We start from the raw sequence: 21,131 nt of genomic DNA, 5'->3' as shown, positions 1-21,131 counted from the left end.
TCCTGCTCTCAGGGGGGTCCTTGGCCCTACCCCAAAGTGGAAGAGAGGGGCCAAAGGCCATGAGGAATGAGCTAGCTGGTGGGCGGCAGCGGACTGGGGCAGGTGGGTGGCTTGGTCCTGGGTGCTGTGTGGTGAGGATGGGCAGCCTGTTCAGGATAAGGCCTCCCTGACCCCACAGTGTGGCCTTGGTGTGGTGTGTTGGCCCTCTTACCATCACCAGGAGGCCAACCAAGGCCCTGGGGCTCCCGCTTCTCCAGCTTCCTCTCCCTTGGGCCTTTGCCAGCCCGAGAGATTCCTCTCATTTTACTGCTGGGGTAAGTGAGACTCGGTGAACAGGAAGAGCTTCACTACCCAGGCCACACAGCTGGTAAGGCGGGGTGTGGTTCAGCAGCCCAGGCTCCTCCAGGGGCCCTCTGCTGGTCTTCAACGGGCCCAGAAGAGTGTAGAGTGGCATGTCCCAGACTTATTTTAAATTAAATTTTATTTTTTTAAATAAAAATTGTATATATTTAAGGTATACATGATGATTTGATATACATATACATAGTGAAGTGATTATTCCAGTAATCATACAGACAAATGGATGGATAAAGAATTGTGACATATATATATATATATATGAGAATATTATTTGTTCTTAAAAAAGAAGGAGATCCTGCCATTTGTGACAACGTGGATGAACCTGGAAGACATTAGGCTAAGTGAAATAAGCCAGACAGAGAAAGGAAAACACTGCATGAGCTCACTGATATGTGGAATCTAAAAAAGTCAAATACATAGAAGCAGAAAGTAGAACAGTGGTTACCAGGGGCTGAGGTGGTGGAGGAAATGGGAAGATGTTGGTCAGAGGTGTAAAGTTGCAGTTATGCAGGATGAAGAAGTGCAGAGATCTAATGTACAGCATGCACATTATAGTTAATGATACTGTACTGGGATTCCCTGGTGGCACAGTGGTTGAGAGTCCGCCTGCCGATGCAGGGGACATGGGTTCGTGCCCCGGTCCGGGAAGATCCCACATGCTGCGGAGTGGCTAGGCCCGTGAGCCATGGCCGCTGAGCCTGCCCGTCCGGAGCCTGTGCTCTGCAACGGGAGAGGCCACAACAGTGAGAGGCCCGCATACCACAAAAAACAAACAAACAAAAAAAACCCAACTGTACTGAATGCTGGAAAATTGCTAACAGTGTAGATTTCAGGTGCTGTCACAAAACACACACACACACACGCGCGCACACACACACACACCCTTAAAGGTAACTATGTCGCAGACTTTAATAAGCATCAGATCACCTAGGAACTTGCAATAATGTAGGTTCTGGTTCTCGGGTCTGTAGTGGAGCTGGGATTCCTCATTTCTAACAAGCTCCCAGGTGACACACTGTGGTCTGGGGCTGCTGACACACTCACTGGGCCCACCACCCCCAGGAAGAGGCACTTCTCTGGGAGGGCTCGAGGCTTCACCCCCTCCCTCCCCATTGATGCACATTTTGAGAGAATTTATTCTGTGAATACAGTTAAAAAATTCCTTCCAAGTATTTGTCTAGAAAAAGAAAATGAGGTGATCTATTGCGTGGGGTCTGCAGTGGGTGATTATCACATCACAGGGATTTCCAAGGCCCCTTGCCCTCCTGCACCCTTGTTCTGGGAGCAGTGGTGGCTGCCTGATGCCCACCTTCTGCCTGCTCGTGGGGCTACGCAGCTCCCCTGCCAGCTGGTGTGCGTGGCCTTTCCAGCTGGCATTTCAAGTGCTTTCTCCCGGTGCTGCTGAGTTCTGCGGATCCCCGAGGCGGTCATTTGTCAGATGGTCCTGGTGCCTCCCGACATCCCTTCAGATTCTCCTGCTGCTAAGATAATCCATGTCAGACAACTCCCAGTGCCTGTCTTCCCGCCTCCAAGCAAGCAACCCGAATGTTTTATACACCAGAGAGAAATCAGAGCACCAGAATTCTCAATATAAACATTTATTTTACACTTCCTCTTGTATATGCCCTGCTCATGCCAGAAGGCAGTGAACTTGGCCCATTGTGTGAGACGGTGACCTTGAGAAGGAAGCCCCATGCAAGTAGGGGAAATGGAGTCTTCAAAGGTGAAGCGACTTTCCCATATTTATTGACCACCTCTGAGGTGCTAGGCACTTGTCTGGGGGCTGCGGGTCCAGCAAGGAAGACTCCACTCTCCTGGGGTCTTCTGGTTGGAGGGCAGACAGTGACCCAGTAAAGAACCCGCATGTCGATTATTGGGAAATGGTGTTATGAAAAATATAGAACAGGATGGCAGAATAGAGTGTGACAGGGAAGGAGCACTTATAGCCAAGGTCCTTCTGCGGAGGAGATATTTGAGTTGAGACCTGGACTTCCAGGTCAAAGGAGCAGCAGGTGTAAAGGCCCTGGGGCAGGAACTAAGTTGAAGCGTGCTAAGGACAGAAAGAAGGTATCTGTGGCAGGAACTTTGAGTGAAGGAGAAGTCAGGTGACAGAGCAGTCATGTTGTGGGAAGCCTCTGGAGGATTTGGGGACAGGTCTGATTCATGTTTCAGAAATTCCATTGGGCAACTATGCGGAGAATGAGGTCACATGGGCTCAGTGTGCCCTGGCTCCCAGCCTGGAGTGCTCCATGGCATTGTCAGCAAACAGTGCAGCCTGCCCTGGGAAGCCACTGCAGATTGGTGGGCTCCAGGACTGGGCTCCTTAAGCTGTTGAGCAAAGCTTCTGCTGTGTCACAGAGCTTTCCTCGCATGATGAGCAATGTCTCCCCTGGGCCAGTCTGGTGCTGGAACCCTGGGATGGCTGATGGGCTTCGTGGAGGGTAGTGATACCCTCACAGCACCTGCTGGGGTGGACGGCAGTGCACAGCAGGGACAGGTGACCTGGAGGCAAAGGTGCTGTGTGGGTGCCAGTGTTTGCCCCATACTGGCAGTGGGAGTTTGGGCTGGGCTCAGGCTGGCTGGCCGCTGGCTCATCTCAGGGTTCACCTCCCTTTGTTGTCCCTGGTGAATGCTCATCCTCTGCTATGTACTGGGCTCTCTCACCAGCCCCAAGGACTCAGGCCCAGGGTTGAAGCTTCTGGGGATATAACAAGGGTGGGACTGGCTTCCTGGGATGGGCTTCTCAGCTCATCCCCCACCTGGCAGCTGGCTGACCCCTATATGCCTTCTGGCCTCTTGCCCAGCTATGCTCCCTGAGGCCCTAGATCCAGTTGGGCCTTGTCCCAGGACAAGTGCTGTGTCCTCAGAGGGGCCCTTCCTGAGAGTCTCCAGTGCAGAATACTGTCCCAGCACCTGCAGGAGTACTTGGTGCTATAGGAGACCATCTCACAGCTTTGTTCCTCCTGGAGTGTCAGTTCCAAGGTCAGGTTCATCTGCATGGCTTTCTGCTAGCATGGGGCCTGGCTGTAGAGATTAGCAGTCCAGCAAGGCTGGAGGATGGAGCAGGGGCTCCCTGCTTTCCCTGCAGCTTGTTCCCTGGGCATCTTCCTTCCCGCAAGAACATAGGCTTGGAGGAGAACTCTGGGGCCTCTTCCTGCCCATAGGCTGCCCTGGCCCCAAGGGTCTGTGAGTGTTGGGTGTGTGTGAATGTGTGTGTGAGCAAGCATAAGTGTGGGCCCTGAGAGAGTGTGCAAGCATCTGTTTGAGTGGTGTGCTTATGTGCCTGTGAGTGTGTGTTTGCACATGTGAGTGGTGTGTGAGCATAAATTTGTGGTGTATGTCTATGTGCCTGTGTTTAAGTGGTATGTGTGTGAGACTGTGCACTGTGAATGTGTGTGTGTGGGTGTATGTTTATATATGTACATCCATGTGAGTGCATGTATTTGAGTATGTGTGTATGCGATTATGATGATATGTATGTGTGTGGTGTGTGTTTGTATGTATGTGCGCGTGTGATGATGTGTGTATGCACATGTGAGCGTGTGTGCATGTGTGTGTTCTAAGCTGCCAGGCCAGCTTGCTCCCAGACAAATCTAACTGTGCCCTGTGGCCTGGGTGGGGCCCCTGCATTGAGCCTTCGTGTCTCCTGTGCCAGTGCCATCTCATCTCATGAGGGCGAGGATTGGGAATCCTGTGTGTGCAGCCCGGCCTCACCCTACGGGGCCCTGACCACCAGGGTTAGCCTTGGAGATTTCACGGCAGGGTTTTCTCTTTTGAAAAAAATTCTAATTGCAGTGAATTCATCTGCTCTCATTATATTTTAGTCACCCAAATCATTTGAATATGTTCTTTTTGTAAAGCCTACAGCTGTGCAGATTAGGCCAAAGCCCTGGCTGGCCCGCCCAGACTCTTAGCCCCCACCCCTTTGAGAGAATGGAGGCCCTAGAAAAATATCTTTCTAGATCTTTTTCTATGTGTTTACATGCTCCTAAATGCACTTTGAGAAAAATACATAGAATTGTTTGTATATTTCTCTCCTCCCTTTAAAAATATTACATATATATTTAAAACACATTCTATAATTGTCATCCTGTAATTTGCATTTTTCACTCAAAAGTATATCCCGGGGACCTCGCCATGTTGATGTGCAGAGATTGAACTCATTTTATAACCCCTCACCCAGCATTGTATCATGTGGATACCTCACAGAATATTTAATGGGTCCCTGTGGTTGGGTACTTGGGTCACTTCCAGCTTTTTGCCATTAAAAGCGAAGCTCAGTGAGCCCGTCTCCTGGTGCTCTGAGGTGGCAGTTGTGTCTGTAGGGTGGATATCATGAGTGGAACTGCTGGAACAGAGCCTGTGGGTGTTTTAATGATCAGAGATTCGGTGTGGTGGGCTGGTTCTTGCAGGTCTAGCTTTCCCGTGCATGGGGAGTGGGGGCACTAAGGGGGCTGTTTCTAGCCTCTCCCACAGCACATTATTTGCTCACTGAATTTTCTCCTTACTGCCCTCCTTGCCCTGCTCTTCCTCCCACTTTCTGTCTAGGCCCAAGGTTGTATCTGTAGAAGGAAGAGAGGGACATTGGAGTTGGGCCCTGAAGGTTGTGTAGGAGTTTGCCAAGTGGGGATGAGCGTCAGGGTATTCCAGAAGCTGTGCAGAGGCAGCCAGATTTTTAGCTTTCTGAACCCCAAGTGTGGAGGGGTGTAGAATGTGATAGGGCTCGAGAGGCAGAGGCCAAGCACACAGGCCCTGGGTGTGAGCTATGGGAGACCTGGCCCTTCCATCCAGTGGTTATCAACCTCCTGTCCCTCCTTAGGACACTAGTGAAGCTCACAGACAAGGTTCACTCATGGGCATTTGTAAGCACAAGTTGTATTTTCCCTGGCCTCACTCAGGACAGTTGCTGAGAAAGCCAACCAGTGAGTGTGGTAGGATTCCAGAGGCATCTCAGACCTATCTGCTCTGGCTTGTTGCAAATCAGAGTCAGCACCACCCTCCCTGTGCCATGTCTCTCACTGCTAGCTGCACCACCTTGGAAGCTGTGGCCCTTGGCTGAGGTGCATGATTACAGTTTTCTGGGGACATACACCTGGGTCCTGGCCATATTTGCTGTCTGCAGAACCCCCATCGACCTCAACTTCATGGATCTATGTGTCTATCCTTTTGCCAGCACCACACTGTCTTGATTACTATAGCTAAATTGCCTATAGCCTAATGGCTTTGATATTGGGCAGAGTGATTGGCCCCACTTTATGCTTCTTTTTCAAAATTGTCATAGCTAATTCTAGTTCCTTTGCTTTTCCATATAAATTTTAGAATAATTTTGTCTATATCTGTAAAAAGTCCTGCTCATATTTTTGTTGGAATTGCCTTAAATCTATAGACCAATTTACAGAGTACTGACATCTTCACTATTTTGAGTTTTTCAATCCATGAACATAGTATATATCTTCATTTATTTAGTTCCTTTAAAATTTCTTTTTATAAGCATTTTTTAGTTTTCAGGATACAAATCCTGCATATGTATTTTAGATTTATATCTAAGTTGTTTTTTTTTTTTTTTTTTTCCGATATGCGGGCCTCTCACTGTTGTGGCCTCTCCCGCTGCGGAGCACAGGCTCTGGACGCTCAGGCTCAGTGGCCATGGCTCACGGGCCCAGCCGCTCTGCGGCGTGTGGGATCTTCCTGGACCTGGGCACGAACCGGTGTCCCCTGCATCTGCAGGCGGACTCTCAACCACTGCGCCACCAGGGAAGTCCCAGTATTTTGTTTTTAAGTGTTGTAAATGGCTTACTTTTTTTTTGTCTCCAAGAGTTTATTGCTAGAATATAGACATATGATTGATTTATTGTGTCTGTATCCTGTTACCTTACTAAACTCATTTGTTATTTCTAGAATTTCCTATTATAGATTCTTTGAGGTTTTTTACATATACAATCATGTTATCTGGGAATAGGGACAGTTGTATTTCTTCCCTTCCAATCTGTATGCCTTGTATTTATTTTTCTTGCCTTACTGCACTGTCTAGGACTTCCAGTACAATGCTGAATAAGAGTAGGGAGAATGTTGCCTATCTTAGGGGGTAAAATATTCAGTCCTTCATGATTATCATGTTAACTTTAGGGTTTATTGGTAGATGCTCTTTATCAGGTTGAGAAAGTTCTTTTCTAAATTAGTTAGCTGAGAGTTTAAAATTTTTACTAAAAAATGAATGTTAAATTTTATCAAATTCTTTTTCTGCATCAGTTGATATGACAATGTGTTTTTTCTGTTTTAGTCTGTTAATATGGTAGATTACATTGACTTTAAAATATTGTACCAGCCTACATTCCAGGTAAAATTCTTCTTGTTTGTGATGTATTATACTTTTTATTCATTGCTAGATTAGATGCACCAATTTTTGTTTCAGATTTTTGCCTCTATGTTCTTGAGGGAAATTGGTCTATAATTGTTTTCCCCTGAACTTTCTTTGTCTGGTTTTAGTATCAGGGTAATGTTGGCTTCATAAAAGGAGTTGAGAAGTGTTCCCTCCTCTTCTATTTTCTAAAAGAGATTGTGTAGCATTGGTGACATTTCTTCCTTAAATATTTGGTAGAATTTGCCAGTAAAATAGTCTGGGCCTGAAGATTTCTTTTTTGGAAGCTTTTTGACTGTGAGTTCAATTTCTTTGATAGTTATAGGACTTTCAGGCTTTCTACTTTATCTTGGGGTGAGTTTTGGTAGTTTGTGGTTTTTGAGGAAATCATGAATTTCGTCAAAGTTGAATTATGTGCACAGATTTGTTTGTAGTGTTCCTTTATCTTTTTAATGCCTATGAAGTCTTTAGTGATATCCTTTAAAAAATTCCTGACTATTGTTAATTTATATGCTCTTTGCTTTTTAAAAAAATGTTAGGGCTTCCCTGGTGGTTGTGAGTCCACCTGCCGATGCAGGGGACGCGGGTTCGTGCCCCGGTCCGGGAAGATCCCACATGCTGCGGAGCGGCTGGGACCGTGAGCCATGGCCGCTGAGCCTGCACGTCCGGAGCCTGTGCTCCACAACGGGAGAGGCCACAACAGTGAGAGGCCCGTGTACCGCAAAAAAAAAAAAAAAAAAAAAAGTTAGTCTTGATAGAGATTTATCAATTTTATTGATCTTTACAAAGAACCAGTTTTTGGCTTCATTGATTTTTCTCTATTATTTTTGTGTATTCAGATTCATTGATTTTTTTACTCTAATTTTTATTTCCTTCCTTCTGCTTGCTTTGGGTTTATTTTGCTGTTATATTTCTAACTATTGAACATTTTTTAGTATTTAAACTTATCTTTGTGTTTGACTGTAACTCTTTGTGTAGTTGTTTTAGTGGTTGCTCTAGGGATTACAATAAATATACTTAACTTTTCACTGTCTACTTAGAACCAATATTTTTACAACTTCAATTTGAATGTTGAAACTTTAGCATCATATAGGTCCCTTTACTCTACCTCCTCTCTGTTCTAGTTGTATTTTATACAAATACATACAGCGACCTCGCCATTACACAATATTATAATTCTTACTTATAATAGTCTATTATATTTTTCCAGATATTTACTGTTTCCATTGTTCTTCCCTTATTCCTGATGTGCAAAATTTTCTTCTAGTATCATTTCCCTTCTGTCTGAAGAACTTCCTTAGGCAACTATTTTAGGGTAGGTCTACTGGTAATAAGTTCTCTTAGTTTTTCTTCCTCTGAGAATGTCTTTATGTCACCATAATTCTTGAAGGATATCTTTGCTGGAAATAGAATTCTGTGTTGGTAGTTCTTTTCTTTCAGCATGTTAAAAATGTTTTCCCACTTCCTTTAGACTCCATGGTTTTGATAAGAAATCTGTGCTAATTTGAATAATTTTTCCCCCTATAAGTAATGTACTGTTTTTCTTTGGCTGCTTTCAAGACTTTCCTTTTGTCTATAGTTTTCAAAATTTGATTATAACATGTAAGAGTAGAATTCTTTGGATTTATCCTGTTTGAGGTTCACTGTGCTGTTGAATCTGTAAGTTTGTATCTTTCACCACATTTGGGAAGTTTTCAGCCATTATTTGTTCAATTATTTTTTATCACTGTACTCTTTCTCTTCTCCTGAAACACTGATGACATCAATGTTAGATTCTTTTGGTATTTTATCACAGGTCCCTAAGGCTCCTTTCATTATAAAAATACTTTTTCTCTCTGCTGTTCAAATTGGATAATTTCTGTGAATCTGTCTTCAAGTTCACTGTTGACTCATTCCTTTGTTATCTCCATTCTGCTGTTGAGCCTGTTCAGTGAGGTGTTTTTTTTCTGTTTGTTTGGGTTTTTTTGGTTATTGTATTTTTCAGTTATAAAGTTTCCATTTTGTTCTTTATTTTATATCTTATATTTCTTTCTGAGACTATCTTTCCATTCACAGCAAGAGTTTTTGCTCTTACATTATAGAGACTTTTTATGACAGCTGCCTAAAAATCTTTGTCAGATAATTCCAACATATGTGTTATCTCAGTGTTGATATCTGTCAATTGTCTTTTCCTATGCAAGTTGAGATTTTCCTGGTTCTTCAGATGCCAAGTTATTTTGGACTGGATCCTGGACATTTTGATACTATGCTATGAAACTTTTGGTTTTATTTAAATGCTATGGTCTTATTTAAGTTCTATGGAGAAGGTCGATATTTTTATTTTATTAGATAATTGACCCAGCTAAGTTCAGACTGCAAGTTGCAACCTGCCTTCTATGGATTGTGGTTTCAATGTCAGGTCCATTTTTGAAGCCTCTGCAGTGCTATTTGTATCCATCCCATGTGTGCACCACCCACTAGCCAGTCTGGGACCTGGGCATTGTTTTGTTTCATAATTCAGTTCCCAAAGCCTGTAGTGTGTTGTTTAGAGTCAGATCCACGGATGCACAGCTCAGGGGTGAGCCCAGGAGATTATAAACAATTTATGACATCAGTTTCCCAAGCTCCACTTTGTCAACCATCTCCCTAGTATTTTCCAGTTTCCTGGTGCTCCCTAAGCCTTTCTGGCCAGAAAGTTGGGGCTCTCTTTACCCTGCTCTGTTGCACACTTCCTGCAACTGCATGAGAGGACACAGAAAGAAAAGAGCAACAGGTGTTTGCTTCACCTTCCTAGGACCACAGTTACTCTAATCAGAGAGTAAGGCTCCCCTCTCTCTTATTTTTTGAGTGTGCTGCCAAGGACTGGAATGTGAGAGAATGGAGAAGAGAAAAGGGAAATAAAAAAGAAAAATGGGGGATTTCCCCCACTCTGAGTATTAGGAGGTCCTTTCTGTCTCCTTGACCCACAACTAGAGGGCTTCTCTCAGCTCTTTCTGTCTGCAACCCCGTGCCCACTTCTGGGGTTTCACTTGCCTCGTATCCAGACTGAGAGATACTGGAAGATTAAAAAAATAGTAAACTCACTGTCAGTTTGGTGGTACTTCAGATTCTGGTCTTCTTCCTCCAGTTGCATGTTATTGTTTACTTTTCAGAGTCCTCAAATAGTTGCTCCATGCCTTCAGTCCATATTATGTAGCTGCATTCAGCGGGAGAGACAAGGCGAAGTGTGCTTACTCCATCTTACCTGGAACCAGAACTGGAACCTCACTCTTAGGAGACCTTTTGTGTGTTGGGTAGTTTATAATCTGGGGTGGGACTTTATCCACAGAAACACAGGCATGACTAGCTACCTGGGTAAGGGCATTTCATAGAGAGAGGGGAGGGAGGCTTTGTACCTCTTCCTCACTTACCCCCTGCTTTCGTACTTGCTGCCCTGCAATTCTTACAGCACGCCCAGAGCAAATGAGATGGGAATCAGATCTCATCAGGCCCTGCCTAAGACCTCCTGGGGGCTTCCCACTACAGAGAGGAGAAATGGGAACTAACCACAGCTGATGAGGCTCTACTCCATCTGTCTGGACCACTACTCATGACCTCATGACCTGCCCACCATCCAATCACATTGGCCTTCTTTCCCTTCCTCAAACATGTCAGGTTCATTCTGGCCTCAGGGCATTTGCATTTGCTGTTCCCTCTGCCTGGAACCTGCTTCCCTAGATCTCTGAATAGCTGGCTCCTTGTCATTTGGGCCTCAGCTCCAATGTCACCTCTTCTGGGAACCTCTCCCTGCCCCCATTCCCACGACATTGCCCAGCACTGTTATCTTCATGGTTCTGTCACTCTCTTATATTTCCCTATTTCCTGCTTGCTTGTTTGCTGCCCATTTTCGCCACTAGGAGGTGGTGCCCATGGTCTGCATCCAGCTCCAGGTCACAGATGTTGGCCATGTGTGTGCATGTGTGTGGATACATCTATATGGTGTTGCTGTCAAGGTTGGTTTGGGGAGCTAGATGCCCTGGACCCCAGGCCCTCAGGGATCCTTCCTGGTCCAGAGGACCCCAGTAGGAGGCAGCTCTCCTCTGCTGAGAATCTTGGTGACCTCAGCTTGGGGTGCCCTGGCCTGACCACCTCATTTATTTTCATAAATGTGGTTGGGTAAGAGGCAGACATCCTGGCAGCCCAACCTCTGCTGAGGGCTCTGCCCCAAGTGATGCCTGCATGGGCTTTCAATTCACTCTACACTTTCCTTCCTAAAACTGGCCACAGGCTGGCTGAAGGGCCATGCTGAGTGGGCCTGACTTTCCAGGCTCCTTTCAGGGAGTCCCTGAACCCAGAGCCTGGGTTGCTTCAGAGGGTGCCGACAGGCTGGGTGTGTGGGCCCAGCTTGTCTGGAGCTGTAGGAGGCTTTTTCTTTCTCCTCTCCCCAGCATCCCCCACTGTTGTCTAGGTCTCTGGCTGTTCCCTCCCTCTTAAAGCCTTCACTGGGTAAGAGGACACTTCCAGGGGTTTCTGTCTTAATTTGTATTCCTTTCCCAGGAAGTGGGTTGGATTCAAGTTCTGCATCAAATCCAGAATTCAGCATACCCAAACCCAAAGCATTCATGAAGGAGACACTTTAAATTCACTTCAGTCCCTCAGTTACTCAGGCGCTATGCTGAGGAGGGAGATCTCTGTACAGCTTTGCATCTGGGTGGCATCCATGAGCCACAGGGCAAGCCTCTGGGGACCCCTGTCACAGTGTTTGGTGGGGGAAGAGTCAGCTTTGGGGTCAGCAGACCTGGGTCGGCCAGTCATTAGCTGTCTGACTCTGAAAGAATCATATAACCTTACTTCAGCTTCCCAATCTGTAAAATGGGAATAATGATGCTGAGCTCACTAACTTTGCCTTCATCATCTTGTTTTTATTCCTTAACAACTCTGTAAAGTAGGTAATATTGTTCCATTTTACATGTAAAAACACTGAGGCTAAAAAAGGTCAAATAGCTCAGAAGTGACAGGGCAGGGATTTGATCTAGAAGCCTCATACAGGTCTCAGCGGGGCCCAGTTTGCTCTTTCTTCCAGCCTGGGGGATTCGGGGATGGCACAGCCAGGTTGAGCCTCTGAGCAATGCCCTCTGCTTTCTAGGGCTTTTTCTTGTGGGGGCAGGGATAGGCTAGGCCCCCAGAGCCTATCCCAGGTCACAGTGGGGTGTTCTTGCAGTGGGACCAATGTGTCCTTTTTGGCTAGGCTGAGGAGTTAAGTGATTTCCAGAAGGCTTGTGCTCTGTGGGGCCTTCTGGCTTTTAGCATCTCTATTCTGGCTCTGTACAGAGGAAGGGTTTTTTTCCAGAGTCCAAGCAATAACACTTTCTCTGTCTGCTGGATTGTCCTACCCAGATTGCTTCTGAATTAAGTTTTATGTATGAGGCCTTTTCAATAATATCATTGTGTTTATTTGGATCTTGGCTTTGAAGTGCGTTTCTGAGTGTGCACATCATTCCCCCAGAACCAGAGTCTTTGATAAAGGGATTTACCCTAAGTTCAAGAAACATTTGCTTAAGCCTGCTGTGCTAAAAAAAAAAATGCCTTTGCTTGGTGCTAGGGACACAGAAGGGAAAGGGTCTGCCCTGTCCTTAGGCAGGTCACAGTCAGGGGAGGAGGACAAGAAAACCAGCCAAAAATGGTGTTGCAAAAGCAACATCACTGGGGCCTGTAAGAGGATGTTATTATTTCTTTTTTCTTTCCTTTTTTTTTAGTTTTCTATTATGTTCACCATTAAAAGTTTTTTTTGAGCATATAAATATATGCTTATTGTAAACCAAAAACATCAAATAGTGTAGAGAAGTATAAGGAAGAAGATTAAAAACATGAAATCCTACCATTTTGACACAGCCACTATGGGAAGCAGAATAATAGCCTCCAAAGAGCCCATGTCCAAGTCTCTGGGACCTGTAGACATGTTCTGTTATGTGGCAAGGGGGAATCAATGGTGCAGGTAGAAGTGAGGTTTTAATCAGCTGAGTTCACGGTAAGGAGGCTCTCCTGGATTGTCCAGTACCCCAATGTAATCACAAGTCTTTTTAAACGTGGAAGAGGGAGGCAGAAGAGGAGATCAGCGTGAGAGAGAGATTTGAAGATGCTGGCTTTAAGGATGGAGGAAGGGACCACAAGCCAAGGAATGTGGTAGCCCCTAGAAGCTGGAAAAGGCAAGGAAACAAATTCTCTCCTAGAGCTTCGTGAGGGAACTTAGCCCTGCTAACACCTTGATTTTAGCCCAGTGAGACCCATGTTGGACTTCTGACCTCTAGAACTATAGAATAATAAGGTGTGTTTGCAGTAATTTGTTACACCAGCCACAGAAATGAATGTAGCCACCATTGATATTTTGGGGACCATTTTCCTTTCTTTTTACATATATGTATTTTTTCATAAATGGGATTCATATCACACATGTTATTTTAATTATTTACTTTAGGTTCGTTTTTCTTCTTTCTGCCTTCTTGAGTGTCCACTTCATTTATTATCATTCTGTTCCTATAATTATGGAGCATTTGAGGCTGTGAATTTGCTTCTGGTGGCAGCTTTGTTCTTACCTACTAACTTTATTATGCTGAATTCTCATTGTCATTTAAAAAAGTATTTGTGCTTTTGATTTGAATAACCTGAGTTATTTAGGGGAAAGTTTAAAAAACTTCCAAGTGGTTGGGTGTTAGGTTGTTCCTTTAATGTTACTTCCTAGTACAAGCCAAGTGTTTTTAGATCTCAGTTCCTGCGGGTTTAAATCAGGTTTCTTCACCCATTCAATGACACCCACCTATAGCCATCCCAGACTCAGTTTCCTGCAAGGGCCTGCTTCTACTTCCACCCCAACACGATCAAACACTTCTGGGCATCTCTGGATTCTATCTCAGTTCCAGAGAGCCTGTCTGCACCCTCCTGCCAGGTGTCTGGACATCCATAGTTCCCAGCCAGCACCCCAGGCTCCATGGAGCTTTGGGCACCTTCCTCAGCTGCCAAACTCCAGAGGAAGGAGAAGAGCCAGTCTCCATGGAGACTTGGCAGAGACGCCCTGGTCCAGGCCAACACATTCTGAGTTATGAGCATGGCAGACAACCTGGGTGCTATGAGCCTTTGGGAATTTCTGAAATTGCCCTTGTCTCTGGTGTTTGCTCAGCTTTGTAAATGTTAGGGGGCTTTCAAGGCAATGCATATTCTATGTTACAAGACTAATGCAGTAAGAGGGAACCTGTAGCCTCTGATGCCATGGAAACCAAAGGGGACCAGAGAGAAGCTCATAGAGAGTAGTGAGAAGTCCCTGAAGGTTGGGCAGAGGACATGGGTGTTGGACGTGCAGGGTAGGAGATGTAGATCTAGGGCCAACACAGGCCAGCATGCTCGGAAGGGTGGGTGAGGGGGAGCAGAGGTTTTGGTGGTAACTGGAGGGAGAGGCAGGGTTTTCTTGCTTAGAATTGGAGAGACAGACCCTAGAGTGCTGCTGGCCTGAGAGAAAGGAGTCCTGGAGTAGAGGTGGCTGAAGATGCAGCTGGGCAAGGGACAAGGAATGCCATGCAATTCTTGGGCAAGTCAGGGTGGTGGAGCATTGTGGGTTGTCTTGGCTCAGAGGAATTCCTCCTCCTATGAGACTGCATAAAAGGGGGTGAGGGGGCCATGCCACTAGCGGTTTCATCAGTTGGTGGGTGGAGAGTTGGGCATTATGCCCCATGATGCCAGAGCAGGGGCTCTTGAGAGAGGGCCCTAGGACACAGTCCAGGCTCTGAATGTTGGGGCAGTGGGTGTGAGGAGGGCAGGTAAAGAGACAGGCCTTGCAGGCCCTGCTGGGGGGTGGGAACCTCTGGCCAGGGAGCGTAGGCAGGAGAGGGGCCAGGTGGGGACAGCCCCCTCGCCTCTTGAGAAGCAGCATCTGGTGGGGGTCTAGGTTGTGGCTTTGTGAGGCGGCAGGGTGGGAGGTCGAGGATGAGGGGCTTGGGGGGCCAGGGTGACAGATCAGGGCTTTTAGCCTGGGCTGGCTGGAGCAGCTGGATCAATTTTTGTAAATGCTTCCATGTGCTTTCAGTCAGAAGTTGTCATGTCCACTTGTAAATCAGCCCTACTTGTTTTGTTATTAAAATAACCTGTGCCTCTCTGCTCCTGTCAGAAGATCTGTCATCAGCTGAGGCATGCCATGGAAGTCCCACCAACACCGTCTTTTGGTCATTCTCTCCTCATATTTCTAACAGTGGCAGATGTTGCATTACTTGCTTTGCAAACTTTGTGGCTATTTTCACCATGAATTGTCAATAAAACAGGGGTCTCAGAGATATTTCATGCTTCTTGATCTGAATTCTCTGTTTATGATATTAAAGATCCCTTGCTTTCTCTGAGTACATTTTCTTTGTCTATCTTTTGGCATTTTTACTTATATTTTAAACAGCATTGTCATTTATTTTTTAAAACTTAACCTAATTACAAGGAAAAAAATTTTTATAACTATTGGGGCTGGCCAAAAGTTTCATTTGGGTTTTGCCGTGAGATGTTACAGCAAAACCCGAACGAACTTTTTGGCCAACCCAATATTTGAGGTAATGGATGTTAACCAGACTTATCGTGGTGATCGTTTCGAAATTTATGTATGTCAAGTCATTATGCTGTACACCTTGAACTTGTACAGTACTGCATGCCAATTATATCTCAATAAAACAGAGAAAAAACCCCAAACTGATCGATCTTTAACCGGAAGGTAAACCCATTGCTAGTTATTAGTGATCCACGTGGTCTTGATGTTTTCATTGTTTCTTGGCCTGTATCTATAAGTGTGACTTGTCCCCCAACCCCCAGGAGCACACAGGGGAGCTGGTCTCACCAGACACTGCACCCTGACCCTCACTTTGCAGCCGCCCCCCCACCCCCTTACCTCCGTCCTGCCCTCTGAGGACCCTGTCCGCCCAGCCCAGCCCAGCTCCACCTGCCCTGCCTTCTTGTCCTTCCTCATCCAACCTGGATGCCCGCCACTGCTCCTCTTTATGCTTAGGCCTCCCGGTCCTTGTCTTCTTTAAAGAATCACTGGGCCAAACCCTATCCCACCCCCTCACTTTCCTGCCTGTAAGCAGGAGAAACTCTCCAGTCTAGCTGAAGGCTCTACCTTTAAATTCCTGACTGCAGGCCTCAGGCTGGTAGTGTCCCCTCCTGGTGGGACGGCCCCTCCCCCTGCTCCAGGGCCCTGTCAGCCCACCTGCTCAGAAGCTGCTCTCTGTCTCTCCCTTAGTTCCCCCTTGAAGGCCATTTCCCACTTCAGGGCACATTAGGCCTGGTACTGCTGCTAAACCATACATAGCCCGCCAGTCCCTGGGGTTACTGGCCAGTTCCCCGCTCTCTCAGAAGTGTTGCCTCCATCCTCCACTTCCTCCACTGCCCCCTTGCATCATCGAAAGTGTCCAGACACGGTCCCCCCCAACCATGGGGTGTGGTCATTCGTCTGTCCCATGTCTCAGGCCTCCCATGCTCCCTCCCTGCCATCACAGTGTTGACCTCGGCACCCCGTCTCCTGGCTTTCTTCCCACTCCACTGGCCCTCTTCTACCCCCCTGGCCATGGCGGGAGTCCTGGAGGCTTGACCCCTTCTCCTTTCCCTGCACCTCCTTCCAGAGCCATCGTGACCATCCTCCAGCATTTGATGGCTTGGCTGCCTTTTCCCTGAGGTCGGTCTTGACTCTATGTGCCTGCTCGCCCACTCATGAGGGCAGTAATTCCAGAATGGAAGTCTTAACTCCTCCCACCCAGCTCCTTCAACCTCAACCCCCAAATCAAACGAAAAAAAAGGCTCCAGTCCTGCCTCCAATCCTGAGCTTTTACCATCTCGGTAATGGCACCCCCATGCAGGGGCTTCCACTGGGGGGCTTGGCCTTGGTCTTGATCTCCACCATCCCTGCCCTACCACTGGTCCTTAGCAAGTCTCCTCATGCTGCCTCCAAAGGGTGCCTCGAAGCTGGCGCTTCCACAGCCGCGTCAGATCACCCTCCCCTCCTGAACACCCTCTGTTGGACACCACTGTTTTCAGAGGAAATCCCACAGCTCTGGCCAGGGCCCAGCAGCCCTACCCCTGTCTCGCCTCCCCCTCCCCTGCCTGCGAATGTCACAACTCAGCTTGGCCCAGCTCCTTTCTGCCCTGGGCCTCAGCCTGCATCTTCCCTTCCTTAGGTCTCAGCAAAGATTTGTTAATTCATGGTTTTTAAATTCTTTTCTTATCTTTCGTTATCTAGACTATGTTTTCTACTTTGTTCCCTTCTGCAGTGAATTCTTATAAGATACACATCCTGTTATTATCCTGCTAGCTATTATCTTTCAGTTTTTAAAACCTTCTTAAACTTAAGTTGCCTTAAGAATTAAACAAAGCCGTGGACTGTTTCTGTTCAAAAGGACGGGAGCATCTCACTTCCAACCATATACAAACCCAACCGATTTCACTGTGGATAGAATATGGATTTCTTATACTTGTTATCACTACGTTTTAAAAAATTAATATGCATCTTCTATTTCAATAGTTGTCTTTGATTTCTGTGTTAAGTTTCACAACTGTTCTAGGATGATGTAGACCTGCATAGTCCTGGGCAGTTGTTTGCATTGCTGCTTCTGGCTTAAGCCTTCCCTGTCTACCAGTTCATTCTCCTTCCTCCCCGGCTGGCTGGGGGCCCTCCTGGTGGCAGGGCATCCCTCTTGTAGCCAGAATGGTGACCCTCTCCACGGGGCATGATATCCTCGGCAGGTCTGTGAGCCACGTGTATGGTCCCCAGACCACTGCCCAGCAGGGTGTTTCCTCCTGAGATGGGGTGTCCTGGGTTGGAGGGTCCTTCCCTCTTCATGGGGCAGCCTCCTCCCTAGGCCCGTGGTCTACACGCCCCCTCGTTCCCAGCACAGATCTATCAGGTTGTTTCAGTTGGAAACAACTGAATGTTTAGGGCCTGTGTGTGGAGGGTGGCCTCAATGGGCCATCCCTAAATTCCTTTCAGAGCACCCAGTCATCCCACTCTGACTCTTTCCTCCTGTCTGGGACCGCCCACAGCAGCAGTGGTGGCGGGGGCGGGGGCGGGGTGGGGGGGAGGTGGGGGGGTGCGTGCCTTGCTCAGAGTGTTCTGGGCGGGTCTTGGATTCTGTCTGCCTGAGTCTGTCATGGTTGCGGGGAGCAGGCTAACCCTGTGTGCTTCAGGGAGGGAACGGGGCTGGCGTGGTGGAGTCCCATCCTGAACCGGAGAGATGGGACCAGCACCGTGAGACAGTACGGCTCTGTGGGAATGCCTATCAGCCAGGGTCCCGGAGGACCCGGGAGTCCGTTGGCATACCTCATTGAGTCTTGGGCAGGATTAGGGAACCCACAGGGTGGGTGGAGCTCAGGGACCACCGACAGTGGGAGCCGGGACTGCTGCTGGACCTGCAGGGCCAAACAGAGAGAAAAGCCTCTCTCCAGCCGCTGACTTCCTGTTGGCACCAACTTTTGCCAAGATAGCCGGGGAGAGGCCACCCACCCTGTCAGCCTCCAGCGCAGGACAGGACAGAGGTGAAGCGGGTTGGGTGGCAGAAGGAGAACAACCAGCCCCGAGTTTCAACCTGAAAGGAGAGAAGCCGGGGCCACATTCTCTCTGTCTTTTCAAAGTTAGCTTTCCTTCCCAATCCAGAGCCTATTTATTCAGCACCTTTTGCTGGATGCTGTCACATTGTGAGGATGACAAACCAAACAGCAGCCTCCAGGAGGGTGCTAGAGGCCTGGTTTTGGAGCAGAAACCAATGCACCATGCAGCCAGCAGGAGCCCTCCCAGCTCCCACCCCTGCCCTGATCACCTGGGAGGCAGTAGTGACGGGCAGACAGAAAGGGTAGCAGCACTGGACGTCTGCACATGGAATTTCTTTTCTTCCTTCTTTAGACGGCCTCGGTGGGTCTCCACATTTGTGTGAAAAACAGTTATCATATTGAGTGTCTACAAAACCCACATCTATTCAACCTGATGGGGGAATGGAGGGCTATTCAGGGATAATCTTAACATTTCCTGCTGACTCTATATCCCTCCCCACTCGGCCAGCAAGCCTGCCTTAGAAGCTGGGGCGCTGTGCTGAGGCCACCCTGTGGGTTTGGCTGCAGCGATGTTGCTGGTGGGGACAGGGCCAGGGCCTGGGGCAGCCCTGCCACTTCCCAGAGCCTGTGGTACCATGGGTGTACCAGGGTCACCACTCCTGAGCTCCACAAACTACCTGCCTGAGGTTATGCCGAGCAGATCAGACTGGCTGGGGCAGCTTGGCATCCCTGGGCCAGGCTGGGCCCAGCATCCCCAGGCGTGTTCCTGCTAGGACCATGCTCAGAACATAGGTGGAGCTCCCAGTCAGGGTCGCCTCATCCCTGTTCATTGGATTGAGTTGCTAAGGAAAAGAGCATTAACTGAAAATAATTGGCCGGATGGATGTGTTTCTGGGCTGTCAGCTCTGGCTACAGGCTACACACCTCCATCAGCACCACACACCCGTGTCCCAGGGATTAGGCTGAGTGCTCAGGATGCACCAACACCTAAAGAAACAAACAACTATACAAAACAAGACAACTCTGGAAAGCAACTTCTATTTCCCATCCTGGCCTGGGTCCTATCAGGCCATTGGCACATCCTGGTCCACAGCCATGGAAAACTAATGTCCCTCCATGTCATGGCCTGTTAGCCATTGCCACACTCTGGTCCACGGTGAAGGGAAGGTGATGTCCCACATATGTCTGAGCCCAGGGCCCTGAGAGACCATATTATGAGGGAAAACACTGTTCACGCTGAGATGTCAATTTTCGCTTCAAGTCTGATTTCTGACCTGTAAACCAAGCCTGCGAGAACAAGAGGCTCCTCATGTGTGAATTGGCTAATTAATCTGACTTACTTAGAGGGACGCATAGCGCCCTCTTTTGTGAAGATTAGCACTTTTTGAAGAAGTGCAAGTTTGTGAAGATTAGCACTTTTCGAAGAAAGCAACACCATGAATGTCGTGCCCCCTTTTTCGGGAGAGCAGAGGGATGAGGGGCCAGACTATTTTCCCGCATCTACCTGTCTGTAAACAAGGAGGGAGGCTGTGGTTAGCACTTAGTCCGTGTGTGTGAAAGAGGAGCCACGGGCCCTCACCGGTGAGGTCACAGTGCCAGGGGCTGCAGGGGGCGTGGCTGGGGACCTCTGGTGCTCAGAGCTCCTGACAGCCTCTAGGAAGACGACGGGAACAGAGGTTGGCAGTGTCAGGCAGATCCCACCTTACTTAAGCAGAAGGGAATTAAAGGCAAGGCTTGGGGACTGGTGATGGAGACTTGGAAATGGGGTGCCTTGGAGATCCCCAGCCAGAGCCTCAGGAGCTGCGTGGGCAGTGGTCAGGGCTCCAGGGTGGGGCTTGGGGCTCGGGTTGGCCACACTGTAGTTCTTCTGTCTCAGATGTACATTCCAGGAAGAGAGCGTCACAGTGGGTGAGATGGCTCCCACCTCTCCCCACCCAGGGTCCTTTTTAACGATTCTTCTAGACTGTTTCCAGAGGTATGGCTGTCTCTAGGGTGTCCAGGGGTCCTGGGAAGATATTTTTTTCAGGGCCCTTGTCTATATAAACAATTTGATTAAAGTATATTCCAAGATCCACGAGCTCATGTGGGGTGTCGTGATATATTGATGCAGATGTAGAGGAATGGGGAAGAAGGGGTGCCAGCCTGTTTGTTTACTGTCCAATCCATGCAGCAAAGATCCTTCTTAGTGTGTACTCACTGTCTCTTCCTGTTTGGGTCCAGGAAGCATCTCTTTGTGTTCTTTATTGTCGAGTGTTCTGTTCCTATCTAATTTCATGTATCTCCGACAGTGAGGGGAAAAATAGCAATGTGGTTATTACTTACAGTGCATGGCTCTATGGAACCTGCTTATGTAGAGATGCCAGAGATCTCTTGATTCCACATTCCCGAAAATTCTATGTATTTAGTGCTGGTTACGTATGGTGTTTCTGCTGACTCAGTTTCATCCGTCCATCTGGAAATGCTGGCTTCTATGGTGCTCTCGTGCTTTGTTGATGATGACCACCAGTTCAGTTCTGACCCAGGGTATGCAGGAAAATGTGAACCATTGTGCTTTTCTGGTCATATTAAATTTACCGTTTGGAACTTTATAGTGTAAGCAAGGAACCACACATCCAGCCACATCTTCCTTACAGTCCTTGGGCTGTTATCCCGCACCCTAGACTAGGATCTCCTCCCTGCCTTCTGCACGCTGCCACCAGCAGATAGAGAGAAGAGCCGCCCCATCTGTGCAAGGCTTGCCATCCCTCGGAAGACCAACCTGTGAGAGTGTGGCATTCAGCGTGGCTCAGATGCAAGAGAGGACTCAGGGCAAGAGCTTCCAAAGCCCTCAAAGCTGATGAGTGTGGCCAGCCCCCGAAGCCTGCCCGCACGTGGCCTGGAGTCTGTGAGCCACCAC

General features: G+C 47.8%; 1 protein-coding gene across 1 annotated transcript in view; it reads left to right on the top strand.

Moving 5' to 3' along the window:
• Positions 1-21,131, top strand: part of ADAMTS2 (ADAM metallopeptidase with thrombospondin type 1 motif 2) — a 247,008-nt gene that overhangs the window by 32,435 nt on the left and 193,442 nt on the right. The gene's annotated exons all lie outside the window — the stretch shown is intronic.

This window comes from Orcinus orca, chromosome 3 (genome assembly GCF_937001465.1).
Source record: "Orcinus orca chromosome 3, mOrcOrc1.1, whole genome shotgun sequence".
In the NCBI taxonomy this organism is placed as follows: Eukaryota; Metazoa; Chordata; class Mammalia; order Artiodactyla; family Delphinidae; genus Orcinus; species Orcinus orca.
Note: the sequence above shows the minus strand (reverse complement) of the source record. Positions and strands in the feature narration are given on the sequence as shown.